We start from the raw sequence: 18,093 nt of genomic DNA, 5'->3' as shown, positions 1-18,093 counted from the left end.
ACAAATTACATCAAACCTATAAAAAACATAGAATTTAAAAATACAGAATACAAAAATTGAAATTACAAAACCAAGATATTAAAAAACGAAATATAGATAAACCTAAAGGACATCTTCATCTGAGCTTGGCCCTCTAAATCATCATCCGGTTCCATGTTAAGATCAAAGTGGTCAACGTTCAAAATATGTTCTATTAAGTCTCTATGAAGAATATGATAGGTCTCAACATCATGAATTATCACTCTCCTCGTCAAATACTCGTCGCTTCTAACCTCAAAATGTTGTGTCGATGGAACTATCTCGTTTTCGTTATACTCACATATTGCATTTCATTCGTCTTCGAGAATCATATTATGCAATATGATACAAGTATACATCATCTCACTCATTTTCTTCGCATCAACATAAAGTGCACGATATTTAAGTATATGCCGACATTTTTTAAGAGCGTCAAACGCTCGTTCAACATCATTTCTCGCGTTCTCTTGAGCTCTTTTAAACTTCAACATTTTGCTATTATTTGGATGAGACAGTGACTTCACAAACAAGCACGCTCCAGCTAGATCTCTTTAACAAGATAATACTCGTACCTATATGATGTTCCACGTGCTTGAAAGGAAGAATCTGGTGCAGTCCCATTATACATGTCATCGAATAATGGAGACATGTTAAGAATATTAATGTCTTTGAGTGAACCAGCAGAACCAAATAATGATGCCACATCCATAAAATCCTGTGAGGCCACCGCTTCAAGTGTGATAATTGGATAACCATGATCTACTTGGGTGTATTGGCCTTAATATGCATTCGGAAAATTGCCTCATTCCCAGTGGAGGCAATCTAGGCTTCCTAACATTTCAGGGAAGCCATGCACATTCGAACGATGAACATATAACTATTAGACGTCACTACAAGTAGGTTTGTGCATATATCATGGACCATACAATCTCATGACATATTTGCAAAATTTGTGAAGGATTTCGCGTGCAGTACGTCCGGATATCCTAAGATTCTCATCTAATGCATCGGGGAAAGTGACATATGCTAATTGATGAAGTGTAGCAGTGCATTTTTGTAAATGAGTAAAACCAATTGTACCTCTAGTATCCCGACGTTGTTGAAAATATGGACACACTGTCGTGACGTAGTTGATGATACGCAAAAATAGAGGTTTATGCATACGAAATTGTCGATGAAAGTAATATCCTTGAAAAGTGGCGTTTCAAAATAATTTTCCACGAGTCGTTGATTAGCCATGTCACGATGTCTTTGTATGTACCTTCTATTTCTCCAACACACATTATTCAAATTTTGTTGATGTAGTTCTTCGATCTTCTGTTCAGCCTCTTGAATGGACTCTATGGTCGTTTCAAGAAACGCATCAAACATGTCCAACGATGAAGACGACATTTGTAGAGAGAATGTAGAAGAAGTAGAAGATGAGTTTGTTGTGTTAAAAGAATGAGTGTTAGATTGTATTTATAGGAATTAAAAAAAAATTAAACTAAAAGAGTCGTTGCCCCATTAGTTGAAGGAACGTGGTCAAACTCGGTAAAATCTCGCCGAGTACCGTCGCTGAACCGAGCTCACCGAGGTGGTGGCGCGGTGTTCACTGATGCCACCTCGGATTTGCCGAGTTGCACGCCGAACCACTCCGTCTGATCTAAAGTATAAACTAAATATTAGTGTTATGTTATATATATATATATATATATATATATATATATATATATATATATATATATATATATAAGTTGGATCGAGTAGGATTCAAAAATAAGTGAGGACTGCGAGGACAAATATTTGTCATAGTACTGCAAAAATAAAGGGTTAAGATTTCGTCAAAATCTCGCGAGATGATATGATGTTTTTGTGATTATGTGCGATATTGTGTTTATTTCGGCGAAAGGTTGATTGTTTGGAGGGTTAAGTAGGCAAACAAAATTTAAAAAAAAAAAAAGCACGCCCCCACTTTTTCTCTCTCTGCCATTTGTCCCCCAGCCATTGGCTGACGCGTTTTTTCCACTCACTTTGTATTTTTGCCATAACTTTATTTTATTTTTTTTGAAAAAAAATCTGAAAAAACAAATTTCTTAAAATTTAGTTCTCTATAAAATGAGCATAATCATGAAAATTTGAATTTTTTTTAAAAAAAACTCTGAAAAAAAAATTCTACCAACATCATGAAAATTTAAGGAATACTTTTACTCATTATACTAGTGACTTTGTAAAATGAATTTTTCAAAAATAAGTTTTTAAAATGTTTATTTTTAAGTTTAAGAAATATTAGTTTTTAAAAAAACTATTGAACATAATATGATCCAAAATGTGATGATTCAAAATATTTATGATTAAAAAAAACTTTTTACTCTACTTATTTATGATCATTAATTTGTTATGATCTAAAATATTTAGATTCAAATATTTTTTAATCGTTAATTATATCTTTTATGATTCAAAATTAAATTATTCAAAATATATAATGAATCAAAATTTATTTTAACAAAAACTTTATTTAATTGAATATATTATTGATCCAAAATCATATGATTCAAAAATGATTTTGATTCAGAGTACAATGATTCAAAATAATTTGATTCAAAATTTTATGATCCAAAATAATATGATTCAAAAATAGTATGAACGAAAAATATTATGATCCTTAATATTTTTCTTATTTAAAATTTTATAGTTGTTAAACATTAAAAACTTGAACTGATATTTAGTTTTTAAAAAATCAAAAAAGAAATCAAAAAAGTTAAACAAAAAAATACTATTATCTTCAAGTATGTATTAAAGATATTAAAAAAATAAAAAATTAATTTAAAGAAAAAACGAAAAAACTAAAAAAAAACATAAAAAAAACGAAAAATAAATAAAAACCTAAAAACCAAGTATATATACGTTAAATTTTTTTTTGAAATTTAAAAAAAAAACAAAAAAAAACTTACTTAAATGATATTCCATGGCCGTTTTTCGCACGTGATTAAAATCTCGAGTCCGTATTAATTAGCACGAATTGATGCTTACCACGATTGTTTTTGTTTATAGACTTTATCTATTTTATTTTTTGAATATTGATAATTCCTTTAGTAAACGAAGCATGAAACACTAAATTATTTTGTTTTAGTTTAATTGAGGGTTATTGATATTATATTGTTTATAGACAATTACCTAAAACTAGAAGGATATAAACATTAATGTGGTTTGAGAAACTTTTCAATCTCCTATTTTTTAAAATGAGTCCAGTGGTGGTTAAAAAAAACGTGATGATGTATCCGGAATCGATTTTTTTATCTTTTTATACGCAATTGATAGAACATTATTGAACCTATTCTCTATCTCTATATGAATGTCTAAATGGATTAATTTGTAAAACCGTTTCTTTGTGTCTATGATTTTTTATGTATCCGTATATGTTGCACAACAAATGCTCGATGAAATACCCAAGTGAAATATACTATAAGTTTTCTTAGAAAGTTAAGAATTTAACATGGTGATTTGCATTTGATTAACATAATGTAATTTCAAGCATATATAGAGTTATGCATTATCTACTTTCATATACTATATACAACTATTTATATATTTGGATGATTGAATGATATTGATATATTTTCACATGATGATTGAATGATATTAAGTTTTTTTGATGGAATGTAACTGAATGACTAGTGATTTTTTATTATTTTTTTGTATGTTTGCACTGTCAAATTGTAAATATCATCCAGCGAACACGTCCTCTTCCTTCAAAAAAAATTTGGCATTGGGTTACTGCATGTTCTTCCTATTTGGAAATGGATTTTAGTGTTCATTTTTTGGAGACTTGCAAATCGAAGGGGGAAAAGGTTACATGTTCATCGTGATATTCTTTCAGAATGCATTATCAACAAATCCTTTCAGAATGCATCATCAACAAATTCTTTCATAATAGATTAAGCTTGTACTCGATTGGAAAAGAACACAATATTTTTTTTTATTCTTTAACAATTCAACCACAATGGATCAAACTTGTACTCGATGGGGGAATAACACAATGTTTTTTATTGCTTAAGAATGTTATTTATTCCTTTCTCACATAAAATGATCAAAATGTTTGTTATTTTTTCAAGAATGTCATCACATAATTTAACTAGTATCCAAATATTTTAACATATATTCAAAAAGAATATATGTTGTGATATTCTTTAAGAATATTAATTCTCAAAAAGATTTTGAATGTAACTAATTTCTTTAAAAGTAAAATCAAAACTATTTGAAAATTACGATTGAATTGAAATTGAATTAATTTTTATGAATCATATTTTTGAGAAAAAAAAACGATTCTCATAGAATTTTTCTCATTCATATTGTTATTTTTGATAATATATGACGTGATATTCTTTAAGAATGTTAATTCTTAAAAAAAAAATCTTAAATGAAACCACATAAATTTTAAAAATCAATTTTTTTAACTAAAATAATTAAATATCCCCCTGAAATCCAGAATTTTTCATTTTTAGATTTAAGTTAATTGACTAAAATACCCTTTTAATGAAATTTGTATTATTATATGGTACATGCTATACCATTTTAGTAGCATGAACTTTAAATCATATCCATTTATTATTTTCATCCATTGGTCCATAATTATTCATATGGCCACACAATAGATTTCATCCACATTATAACCTAGTGTATATATATATATATATATATATATATATATATATATATATATATATATATATATATATATATATATATATACTAGGCGAATGCCCGCGCGTTGCGTAGAAACGTCTATATAGTGGAAATCTTTACAAATATTTTTTTTTTAAATATAACAATAACGTTATTAAATTTGATATAATAATTCGTATACTAAATTGATATAATATATTGATTATTTTGAATTATATGATAATATATACATCTATTATAACTGTATAATCCCAACCGTTTGAATGACTTCTATCTGCGAGTTACTCATGAATAAAATTAAATATAATATATGGCTTAATGTTATTTATAGTTTTCGTTATTGTTAATTAATTTTTTAAAATTTATTTTCTTAACATTTTAATTTCTATCATTATAATTATTTAAAACATGAGACATTATTTTTTTATTTTAAAGGTAACAATATAATCATGTATATAGAGTTATTTTTAACTATTGTTATTATCAGTTCTTTTAAGCTATTTATTTGAAAACTTTTAATGATTATACAAATATCATTAGAAAATATTTTAGTTAAATTGATATTATAATTTAGTTTTTGCATTTAACACTACAATTTATCACTTTTAACTATTCACAAAATATTCATTGGGTTTTTTAAGTGGAATTCAAATTTATATTTAAGTTGACACTATAATGTTATATTTAAATTAACAGTTTAAGTATTTTGTTTAAACTTTTCCAAAGTTGTAGCTTTAAATTGATAATGGTTTACATACAACAACATATTAAATCTAATAAATTAAGTATAATATGTTAAAAGTTAAAGACATAACTTTATAAGTAGAAGTAAATATATTATTTTAATATTGAAATTTAGTTTATTTATGATTACACTTTAGGTTTGATATTTATTTAACCTTATTAACAAAATTATAATCATTATTAGAAATACACTACAATTTATCACTTTTAACTATTTACAAAATATTATTTGGGCTGTTTAAGTTAAACTATAATTTATACTTTAGTTGGTCCTGTAATGTTATATTTAAGTTTATAATTTAAATATTTTATACAAATTGTTCAAAAGTTGTAGCTTTAAAATGATAATGGTTTACATCCAACAATATATTAAAACTAATAAATTACGTATAATATGTAAAAAGTTAAAAAAAACATAACTTTATAAGGAGAAGTAAGATATTCTTTTAATTTTGAAATTTAGTTTATATATGATTACACTTTAGGTTTGATATTTATTAAATCTTATTAACCAACTTATAATGATTATTAGAAAGAAATTGAAAAGTCATGGGAGTTTCAAATGAATGTGGTGAAAGAAAAAATGTTTCCTTTATAATATAGTATGATATGATATGATGAGATATGATATGATGATATGATATGATATATATATATATATATATATATATATATATATATATATATATATATCATCATCATCATCATATCATATCATACTATATTATAAAGGAAGCATTTTTTCTTTCAACACATTTATTTGAAACTCACATGCATTTTTCTTTTCACCACATTCATTTGAAACTCTCATGACTTTTCAATTTCTTTCTAATAATAATTATAAGTTGGTTAATAAGGTTTAATAAATATCAAACCTAAAGTGTAATCATATATAAACTTAATTTCAATATTAAAATAACATCTTTACTTCTACTTATAAAGTTATGTTTTTAACTTTTAACATATTATAATTAATTTATTAGTTTTAATATATTGTTGGATGTAAACCATTATCATTTTAAAGATGCAATTTTAGAACATTTTGTATAAAATATTTAAATTATTAATTTGAATATAACATTACTGGGTCAACATAAATATAAATTTTAGTTGAACTTAAACAACCCAAAGAATATTTTTTAAATAGTTAGAAGTGATTAATTGTAGTGTCTTTCTAATAATTACTATAAGTTGGTTAATAAGGTTAAATACATATCAAACATAAAGTGTAATCATAAATATACTAAATTTCAGTTTTAAAATAATATCTTTACTTCTACTTATAAAGTTATGTCTTTAACTTTTAACATATTATACTTACTTTATTAGATTTAATATGTTGTTGTATGTAAACCATTATCTGTTTAAAGCTACAACTTTTAAACCGTTTGGATAAAATACTTAAATTGTTAAGTTAAATATAACATTACAGTGTCAACTTAAATATAAATTTCAGTTCCACTTAAAAACCCCAAAGAATATTTTATGAATAGTTAAAATTGATAAATTGTAGCGCTAAATGCAAAAACTAAATTGTAATCTCAATTTAACTAAAATATTTCCTAAAGATATTTTTATAATCGTTAAAAGTTTTCAAATAAGCAGCTTAAAATAACTTATAATAACAATAGTTAAAAATAACTCTATATAAATTATTATATTGTTACTTTTAAAATCAAAAAACAATGTTTGATGTTTTAAATAATTATAATGATAAAAAATAAAACATTAAGCAAATAAATTTTAAAAAATTAATTAACAATAACAACAACTATAAATAACATTAAACCTTATATTATATTTCATTTTATTCATGTTTAACTCGCGGATAGAAGTCATTCAAACGATTGACATTATGCAGTTATAATAGATGTATATATTATCATATAATTCAAAATAATCAATATATTATATCAATTTAGTATATGAATTATTATATCAAATTTAACAACAATGTTATTATTTTAAAAAAAACATATATTTGTAAAGACTTCAACTATATAGGTGTTTCTGCGCAACGCGCGGGCATTCGCCTAGTGTATATATATATATATATATATATATATATATATATATATATATATATATATATATATATATATATATATATATATATGTGGAGTGGTTCAAATAAGAACAGAAAAAGGTTAAGAACCCTAAGAACTATTCTTTAAATGCTTTCATTAATGTCTTTTTTGACAAATCAAACATTTATATTATATTAAACAAATGTTTCTATTCCCTGATTTACAACTAGGTACTACTTGTCGTCGGACCACCGCCAGACCGTCGCCGTAGTAGCACAAAACTCAGTGACATTTTTCTGATCCTAATCACAGCTTAATAGAACAAATAGTGTGGCTCCTATTCCTTTGGTAATACTTTTAAACACATACCAATTCATTTTTGCCGCAAAATATATAAAATTTTTAAAAAAGTTGAATTATTACTTGACGAAATTAATTTCCTCTCTTCTTAATAGTATATATCTCTAAAAATTGTATTAGATATAAGATATATTTATAGTTCAAAATACCATATTCACAATTTAATAAATATATAAATTCATTGATTCACAATTTGTTATTTTCATGCATACATTCATTCATATTTTAAAACCAAATTTTTAAAAAATACACAACTTAATAGAGTTCATTCTTAATTTAATACATAAAATTCACAAATCAATACAATCCATTTTACACTAATACACATATTCAGAGAAGTCAAACACAAACTTTACCACTACCAACTACCACATGCCACCACCAACCACCTGTGTCATCGTCGCAACCATCATTCCTTCCGAATCATATATATATATATATATATATATATATATATATATATATATATATATATATAATCATAGATTCACAGCTTAATATTATATTCACAGTTTAATAAATCATATAATTCACTAATTCTGAGTTTAATGCAAAATAATTATAAAAACAAATACATTTTTACATATTTATACGACACAAAAAAGAAATATATTCACAAGAAAATCAATATAAACATACTTACATAAATCAGTCATATTTTAACACAAAATTCATTAAAAATTCGTAGCTTAAAACAGTTAATTCATAATTTAATACATAAAATTCACAGTTTCATATATTAATTTCACTGTTCAATACACACAAATTAGACATTCACAACCATATTTTCAACTTAAAACTTATCTTTATACATTAAGATCGATAGGCTAATGCTTCTTTCAAAGTTTATTTACATAAATATTCACAGTTGAAATTTTACATACTTTATTTCAAATTAGATAAAATCATCTCATATTTCAAAAGCAACAAAAAATCATAAAAAATTAACAACTTAATATCGTCAGTTCACAGTTTAATATAGTAAATTTTACAGTTTAATACATAAAATCCACAGTTTAATAAAATACATGCATATATCATTCACAAGTTAAAACTTACATGTAGTGGTGTTTGAAAGTTGTATTAGATAGTAGTTCAGACATTCATCACATTTCACAGCTTAGAAAAACATAAATTCATATTATTTGAGAAAACACTAAGATAATAACACAGTTTAAATTTAATTCACAACATACAACCATAAAACATGAATTGTGAATAACAATTTTATGCAAATACTATAGCAAATAAGAAAAATAAAACTTGGATTCACAACTTAACAATCGTTAAAGCTAATATTACCATTGAATAAACAACAAACTGGGCATTAAAACATTAAATTCACACCTTAACAAAAGGAAAAACAATTAAAAACAAAAAATTAACATACATGATGCCCAAATCTGGTGTTGTTTCACCATTGATTAGAGAAAAAAACGGAGAAGAGTTAACGGTGTTTCACCGGAGTGGCAAGGCAACAATGGTGGTGACGACTACCACTGCCACTATCTTCCATCTTCCACCACCATTAGAACATCACTGTCACAACTACCATTACCTATTACTGTTGACACCTTGCACCACCTCCATGCTTCCTTCCTCTTACCACCATCAGATTCAAATCTCTTACATTGTACCAAACTCCAAAAATCAAAACGCAACAAAAAAAATATAATTCCCAGTTTAATACACTGATTTTTTTTATAATTTACACAATGACCCAGATAGAATTAACACCCAGCGCCGTCCTAGGAAATATTGTGATGAAATCCATAGTGATCTCCTCCCACTTCCACATAGGGATGGGTAACGGTTGTACCTTGCAGTGAGGTCTCTGATGTTCGTGTTTGAGCTTTACAAGTCAAACACCGCTCAATGAATCACGCAAATTCCCTCTTCATACAGGGCCACCAGTAACTCAACCTCAAATCTCGGTACATCTTCGTGGCCCCCAGGTGTATAGAAAATTTTGATTTATGTGCCTCCTCCAAAATCGTTTGTCACGCCCCACCTGATGCCGAAACCCAAACTCTACCACACTGTGTCAACAACCCCCGACTATCTCTTACAAACAAAGCAATATGCCTTATAATCCGCTCAGTCTTCTAATTTTCCTTTTTCAATCCTTCCACCTGAGCCTCCTCTATCAAATCCATCAAAGGTGAAGTGACGGTCATCCTCAAACATGTATCTCGGATAGGCGAGCTTGCCGCCTTGTCGCTCAGAGCGTCGGCCACCACATTAGCCTTCCCTGGGTGGTATAAGATCTCACAATCGTAATCCTTCACTACATCCAACCATCTCCTCTACGACATATTCAAATGCGGTTGGTCCATCAAATATCTCAAACTCTTGTGATCGGTGTAGATAGTACACCAGACCCCATACAAATAATGCCTCTAGATCTTGAGGGCGAACACCACATCCCCCAATTCCAAATCGTGTGTGGGGTAATTTGCCTCGTGAGGCTTCAGCTGCATCGAAGCGTACGCAATCACGTGACCTCTTTGCATCAGAACAACTCCTAAACCCGAAATATAGGCGTCGCAGTCAGGGCCGGCCCTAGGCAAGTTCAAGAGGTGCCCATGAACATGGCCCATCTTCCAACAGGGGCCCAATTTTTTTAGCCTTATTACCTATGTGCGTTAGGGGTCCAATTTCTCGCCGGAAAGAATCAAAACGAAGAGGGTAGTATATTCTATCGATGCAGGAGGGCGCGGGAATTGAAATGCTTGGAAGAACGAAGCGTCAAGACACAAGACTCTACAATCAGTATGTAGAAAACGAGGAGTCGGTTGTAGTTGATATTCTTCTCAAGACATGCGATTTCTGAATATATACTCTTTCAATCGGTTAGTGATATATCGACGTTTTCGAAGTCCTTTTTTCTCTCTCAAATTTTTAATACACTTTTCAATCGATTTATGTATACCATCTCACCCTCTATCACGATTTCTTCTTATACCCAATTTTAGATACCGAGATAGCGAAATCTAAAGAGTGAAGATAGGAGATAGTTTGACATATTAGCCTTCAGATCTATGCTTTTCGATTTGATTAACCTGATCTGATATCTTGATTTCTAATTTGTTGGACTTGTGCATATTTTACTATTCTAGTGATTACATTTCGTATATTTTTTCATTAATTTCTAATCAATCTAACTCTGAGTTTGTACATCTGTTTCAGGAGGTATACGATGTAGGTATATTTTTTATGTTTTGTTTTCTTATTTTTTTACAGTTCTATAGGTATGTCTTTTAACTTAGTTTTTTTTGTGTGTTTGTATCAGGTAGTTTACTTCTTTATCCGAGTTCTTATTTTTCTGGAGGGCGTGAGCATCATTTTCGTGTCGATTCAAGAGGTATAATTTTCTTGCAACGGTGTTATTTAAAAAAAATATATGATTTAAGATTCATTATTCTTTTTTTTTCCATATTACTTGCATTTTTAAAATCAAAACATAAACATTAAGTTTGGTTTATTGGTAAGGTTGTATCCCAACAACAACCATTGGGTGTTCTAAATTGAAAATGAAAAAAAAAACAAAGAAATGGCTAATACTAAAAGATGGGTCTTTAATATTTTGTTAGAAATCAAATTGATAGGGAAGAATGTTATACTAATGGAAGTGATGTAATTATTGAGTTATAAATTTTGTAGAAAATGTTGTCGGATAAAGCAAATGAAGTTGCAAGTCTTTGGACAAATATCCAAATAATGGAGTTTGCAAGAACAATGGATATGTTTCCTATTGTGATGGTTGCATATAAAATTTTGTCGACGGTACCGGTTACGGTTGTTTCCGGGTAAAGAAGTTTGTCAAAGTTGAAGCTCTTGATATCATATCTTTGAAGTACCATGACTCAAGAAAGAATGAATGGATTATCAATTCAAAGAAATTTTAAGTTGATTTTTACAAAATCTTCATTATTGTAAAATAAAAGATGTATTTGTTTCAAGAAAATGCATATAGCTATTGTTGTGATTTTTGTAGTTTTTGGTTCGTATTAATATTGCTTTGTTTAACTGTAAAATTTACTGTATTTTTCCTCTATAAAAGTTTTTATATATAGTACAAACATAAGGGCATAAAAATTATACCTCATCACGGGCATTCGGGCCTGATATTATGAGATTAGATGAAAAATTATAATTTTATTGTTTATATTTTTAGAATTTACCAGGCCTTATTTTATTAAATTGCACAGGGCCTCCAAATTCTTGGGGCCGGCCCTGGTCGCAGTACACTAGAAAATCATCTAAACCCTCTGGGAGTGCCAGGATCGGGGCCTCACACAACATCTGCCTAAGCATCTCAAAAGCTAACTGTTGATCAGGCCCCCACCAGAAGGTCATATTCTTCTTTGTCAGGCGAGTCAAGGGCACAACAATCTTGGATAAATCTTGGATGAATCTTATATAATACCCCACGAGACTCAAAAAGCTCTGAATCTCCAACGCTGTCCTCGGGACCTCCCAACGCATTACCACCTGAATCTTGGTCGGGTCAACCAGCAGGATCCCCTTATGGTTAACAATATTCCCCAAAAACTGCACCTCTCTCAACCAAAACTCACATTTGGAGAACTTGGCATAAAGCCTCTCTTCCCTCGGGGTCTCCAATACCTTATGCAAATGTTGCTCGTGCTGTTCCTTGGTCTTGGAATAGACCAGAATATCATCAATGAAAACAGTCACAGGCCGGTCCAGCATCGGCCTGCAAACCTGGTTCATGAGGTCCATGAATGTTGTGGGTGCATTGGTGACCCCGAAGGGCATCACCACGAACTCGTAATGACCATAACGAGTCCTGAATGTTGTCTTATGAATATCCTCATCTCTGACCCTCATCTGGTGATACCCTGACCGCAAATCAATCTTGGAGAACCAAGATGCGCCCATAAGTTGATCAAACAAGTCGTTAATCTGAGATAGTGGGTATCGGTTCTTCACCGTCAGCTTATTCAATTCCCTATAGTCAATACACATGTTTTGTGAACCATCCTTCTTCTTCACAAAAAGAAACGGTGCTCCCTATGGAGAATTGCTCGGACAAATAAAACCCTTGTCTAACAGTTCCTGCAACTGCATAGACAATTCTTGCATCTCAGGCGGTGTCATGCGATACAATGCCTTGGCTATCGAGGCAACACTAGGTACTAGATCAATCTGAAACTCTACCTGCCTCTCAGGAGGCACTCCGGGAAAATCCTCAGGAAAATCCCTCGCAATAGGTACTTTGCTCAACTCAGTCGAGGCCTCAACCCGTGCTTCAAAAACATAAGCTAGAAACCCAAAACATCCCTGTTGTAGATATCTCCTGGCCCTAGCGGCTGAACAGAGAGCTGGCCCATGCGAAACTCTCTCTCATGTAATAACCAGTTCTCCCCTGCTTAGGGGTTCGAACTTGCACCAGCTGCTGCTCGTAATCAATCACGACCCCATTTGGGCCTAACCAATCCATCCCAATAATAACCTTCGAACCTCGCAAGGGAATCGACACCATATCAATAGAGAATCTCTCACTAAACATGTTCAAAACACACCCATAGAAAAACCTCGAAGCACTCACAGTACGATCATCCGCGATCTCCACCTCCAGAGGGGCATTCAAAGTCCCCGGAGCGTCTCGAAACTTCTCGCTGAGCGTAAGAGATATAGAGGATCGGGTTGCCCCCGAATCAAACAGAACATGAGCAGACAACCCATTGACCAAAAAGATCCCTATACAAGATCATAATAAACATAAGCATAACAAGAAAGCAATAAAAGATAGATTTAAGTCACATACCAGTAACTACATCCGACGCTGCACGGGCCTCATCAGTGGTCAGTTGAAAAGCCCTGCTCTTGACCATAGGAGCCCCCCCCCCCTTGCCCTGGCGGCCATTGGTAATCCTCAAGGTGGCGGGTGCATGCGCCACCCCCGCCCCCTGTCAATCTCGGACAATCGGTCTTTTTATGGCCGGTCTGGTTGCAGTGGAAACAAATCAGAGCCCTATTGGGCAGTCCCTGCTCACGTGACCTGCCTGGCCACAACTGAAACATCTGGAGCCCATAGATCGACATGATCTACAGTGCGGCTTTTCGTACTTGGCACATTGGCCCTGGTCCCGCTGGCCTCTGTTGTGAGTATTGGAGGTCTTGGGCTTCTTGGCCTGGCCCACTGCTGTCTGCACCTGCTTCGACTTTCGCTTCATTCGGAGCTCCAACTCAATTTCCCGCTCACGGGCCTTCTCAATCATATCATTCAGGGTCTTGCACCCCGAAAAGATCACGAACTCCCTGATATCATCCCTCAGCATAACATGATATCTCGTCTTCCTCATCTCCTCATCCACAACGTACTGCAGAACAAATAATGCCCTCTCCCTGAATTTGGTGATGATCTCCACCATAGTCTCTATATTCTAGTGAAGGTCCTGGAACTCCCTCACCAGCTGTTGCACCTCAATAGTCGGTGCAAACTACTGATAAAACCTCTGCACACAATCCTCCTAAGTCATCACTATAACAGCCGCCGTCCAAACTGCTCTGGTAGCCTCCTCCCACCAGTCTCGCGCTCTGTCCCTCAGCAAGCAGGACATGAATCCCACCTTTTCCGCCTTGGGGCAAAAGATCGTGCCCTGAGCATTCTCTATGTCAGCGATCCATCGACCGCTGGCAATAGGGTCCTTAACCCCAAAGAACTCAGGCGCTCAGCACACCTTAAACTCCCGGAATGAGGGAGTTTGAGCCCCAATCTGACCCGCGACAATCTCAGCTCGAATGGACCGGAGCCGCTCCTCCAAGATTTCCAGTATCCCCTCCTTGATGGTACCAAAGATAACATGGGTAGCGTCAACAATGCCACGAGTAACCTCAGTTGCAATCAACTCGCGTATCCTCTCATCAATTGGTTCAACACCTGAACCTGAACCTGAACCTGAACCAGAGCCCGATCTTGAACCTCCTCGTGTAGTCATCACCATCCTCAAACTCAAAATACAACATAGAAAACAATCGATAAATAAGTTCGAGGGGACTCCTCCTCACCGGTCTCCTTAGAGTTTCCAGGTCGGCACTCGTCTCGGGTACAGATCTTGTGCCTCTAATAGTACGGGCCCAATACTACCTTCCACACCTACATGTACATTCCTCAAGGTCATACCTGATTCCTCCAATTCACCATACAATACTCAGGAACAAAACTCATACAACACAACACAAATATCCTATACTCTTTTAGGATTTCTCAACCCTCACCACACACAGAACTAGAAACCTCAATCAACACTGTTAGTTGCCTTATGCATGTAAGTTATACACAAATAGAATCACATAGATTGTCAAATAAAGTTTCTACCCTAAGTCAACAACCAAACAAGGAATAGGGAAATAAGGCAGAATCCATCATTCTAGGGCAATGCAATCCTAATCATATATAACTTTGAAAGCATACACTTAGCAAATAACAGAATCACGACAATTCCAAGTAATACATGGCATCCAATTCTCCTAGGCTATAAGGCATCACACAATCAGGCAACTCTATAACATGATTCCTGAAGGTATCATTAGCCCTACTCTAGCATGCAATTCACATATCAAGCATACTAACCGTAATACATAAGCAAGGGTAACTTGGGAAACACTTACTTGAGCTCAGCCGATCGCACACATTGCACTCTCCCTTTTTACTTGAAGAAAAAAAAATCAAAAAAATTCAATTCTTTTTCTTTTAAAAGATTACAATTTCCTCAGTTTGATTTCTAACACACCCGAGAGTGTGCCCGAATCCCTCAAACCAAGGCTCTGGTACCAATTTGTAACAGCCCAAAAACCAGAATAAAATTTTTCATTGTTAAAACAAATACTACAGATATAAAAATTGTTCTAAAACAATCACAATGCATAAATGTCACATCATCATAGTAAAATATAAAAAATGCAGAAATAAGGGGAGATAATGTTGTGCCATCACGTCGGGCCCTTCCCCTTAGTATCGGAAGTACCTGTAACCATAAACAGAAACTGTAAGCAAATGATTAAAGAGTTTCCCCCAAAGTACCACATACCAACATACAAATTAATGTTATGGGCCAAATCATAGTCGTACATATAATTCTTGCCAAGGGCCAAATCCCGGTCTTCCATACAATTGTCAGGGGCCAAATCCTGGTCTTTCATGCAACTGCCAGGGGCCAGATCCTGATCTTTCATACAGGTGCCAGGGGTCACATCTTGGTCTTTCAAACAATTGTCAGGGGCCAAACCCTGGTCTTTTATACACATATCACACAAATAATATGTATCCTATAATACAAATAATGGGTGAGCCTTAGTGCCTTCGACCCATTGATACAATGAGAAAACTCAACTTAGTCTATTGGAAACAACAAGATGCTCAGCTGCTGAACAGGAAAGTCCTACACTAACGCAAACAAATAACCCTAATCAGAATTAGTTCATAATCCCAAATCATGGGCCTAAACCGTAAGTCCAAACTCCTAAGATAAGGGCCCATTTGCCTTTCCTATAATGGGCCTAGCGATCTTGGCCCAAACGAAATAACAGGCTTTAAGGCCCAAAAGGCCCAACTACACCACTTAAGGCCCATTAGCAGAAGTCAAATGCCCACCTACTCTAAACAGGTCAAAGCCCAAAACCAACTAAGGCCCAATGATCTAAAAGCCCAACAAAAAGTCCAAAAGCCCACTGGGGGCGTACGCGCGACGTAATCTCGGCGTACTCGACCGCATGCAATACGCGTTGCGTACATCCTGGTACGCTCAACGTACTGAGCTGCTCAACACCTTTAGTCATTTGGTGCTTAATCCATACAACCACTTAATCTAACTTCTAGATCTCGGTCATTAAGGGGTCCTAGGGCATAAAGTTGGAAACTTTATGCCTTAGCATGTCTTATGGGAGTCCAACATCCATTTTTGTTCATCAAAGCTCACATTAAGGACCTAGATTCATGCATGGTTTCAAATCAACCACCAAGATAACATTTTTATGCCTCTAACACATCATAGGGACTAAGATCTATCATTTCTAGCTTTTGGAGTTGCCCAAACTCACAAAAGAGAATCCATTGACCCAAAACGAGCTTATAAACAAACCTTAACTCTAACTATCAAAGGGATCAACAAGTTATGAGCTTTTTACCTCCAAAAGCTTCCTAAGATGATGTAGATTTAGGATCTTGATGCTCATCCATGACCAAGGCTTGATCACCAAGATCTTCTTCTTGCAAACACACCAAAAAGGCCACTAAAGTTACTTCCAAGCTCAAATATCACTCTCAATGGAAACTAGGGTTTTAGGGACGATAATAACAATGGAGGCTGCTAAGGGTGAGGGTCCAAAGGTCATATGTGTTTTTAAATAGGGCTCATGCCCTAAAATTAGGGTTTTAACTTCGGCTACATACGCCTTGCCCATGTATGCTAAGCTTACCAAAACGTACACCCAACGTACGAGGGGACCTCTTTCAAAATTTAAATTTTGCTTCAAGGACTAAAAAGGAAAATACCTGGACTCGAGTGTTACATAATTACCTACGAATTGGTGACAAAATTCTGAAGGAAAGCCTTTTCCGTAGCTAATCCGTAGGTAAGTACCATTTCCACCCACCAAGATCGATTTGTAGGTGAAGCATCTACTTGTCGTCGTCACACCATCAAACATTTACTGTCACACCTTACTCCCCGTCGTCTTCGCGGTACCCCACCGCTGTGGATGACTGGTTCGTTTAATCTGGTATGTTCAATGTAGATAGATATTGTTTGTTAACTAGTGGTATGTTCAATTCAAGCATCGTAGAACCCTAATTTAGATCTTGTTATTTTTTCTATCCCCGAAATCGCTTCATGTAACTTGCTATAACATCACAAAATAACTATTAGACGATTATATATATGGAAGAATGGATTTCTGATTTCTACACTCCCCTTAGGTGGTGCTCTTGATGTGGTTTGTAACATCCGAGCTCAATAATGGAGGAGGAGAGAAAAAGGTTGATGGAGGAAGAATGGAACTCCATGATTTCAACTAAGTAGAAACTCTTGTGTTGATTTCCTTTCTAATTTCCTCTTTGGTGGTGCTTCTTCTGCTGATACCCATTCATTCATGTAGGCTCTTGTATATTTTTTATTTCATAGTTCCATACGCTTATTTCATTTCAATACTCTTGGATTATTGCAATCAGAAACTTGATCCTTAGATATGCATTTCACATTTCGAATTTTATCTTTATTAATGAAAAATGCTGAAATACGAAACTTTATCA

The sequence above is a fragment of the Lactuca virosa genome, chromosome 1 (genome assembly GCF_052849685.1).
Source record: "Lactuca virosa cultivar CGN04683 chromosome 1, Lactuca_virosa_CGN04683_v6, whole genome shotgun sequence".
Lineage (NCBI taxonomy): Eukaryota > Viridiplantae > Streptophyta > Magnoliopsida > Asterales > Asteraceae > Lactuca > Lactuca virosa.
Note: the sequence above shows the minus strand (reverse complement) of the source record.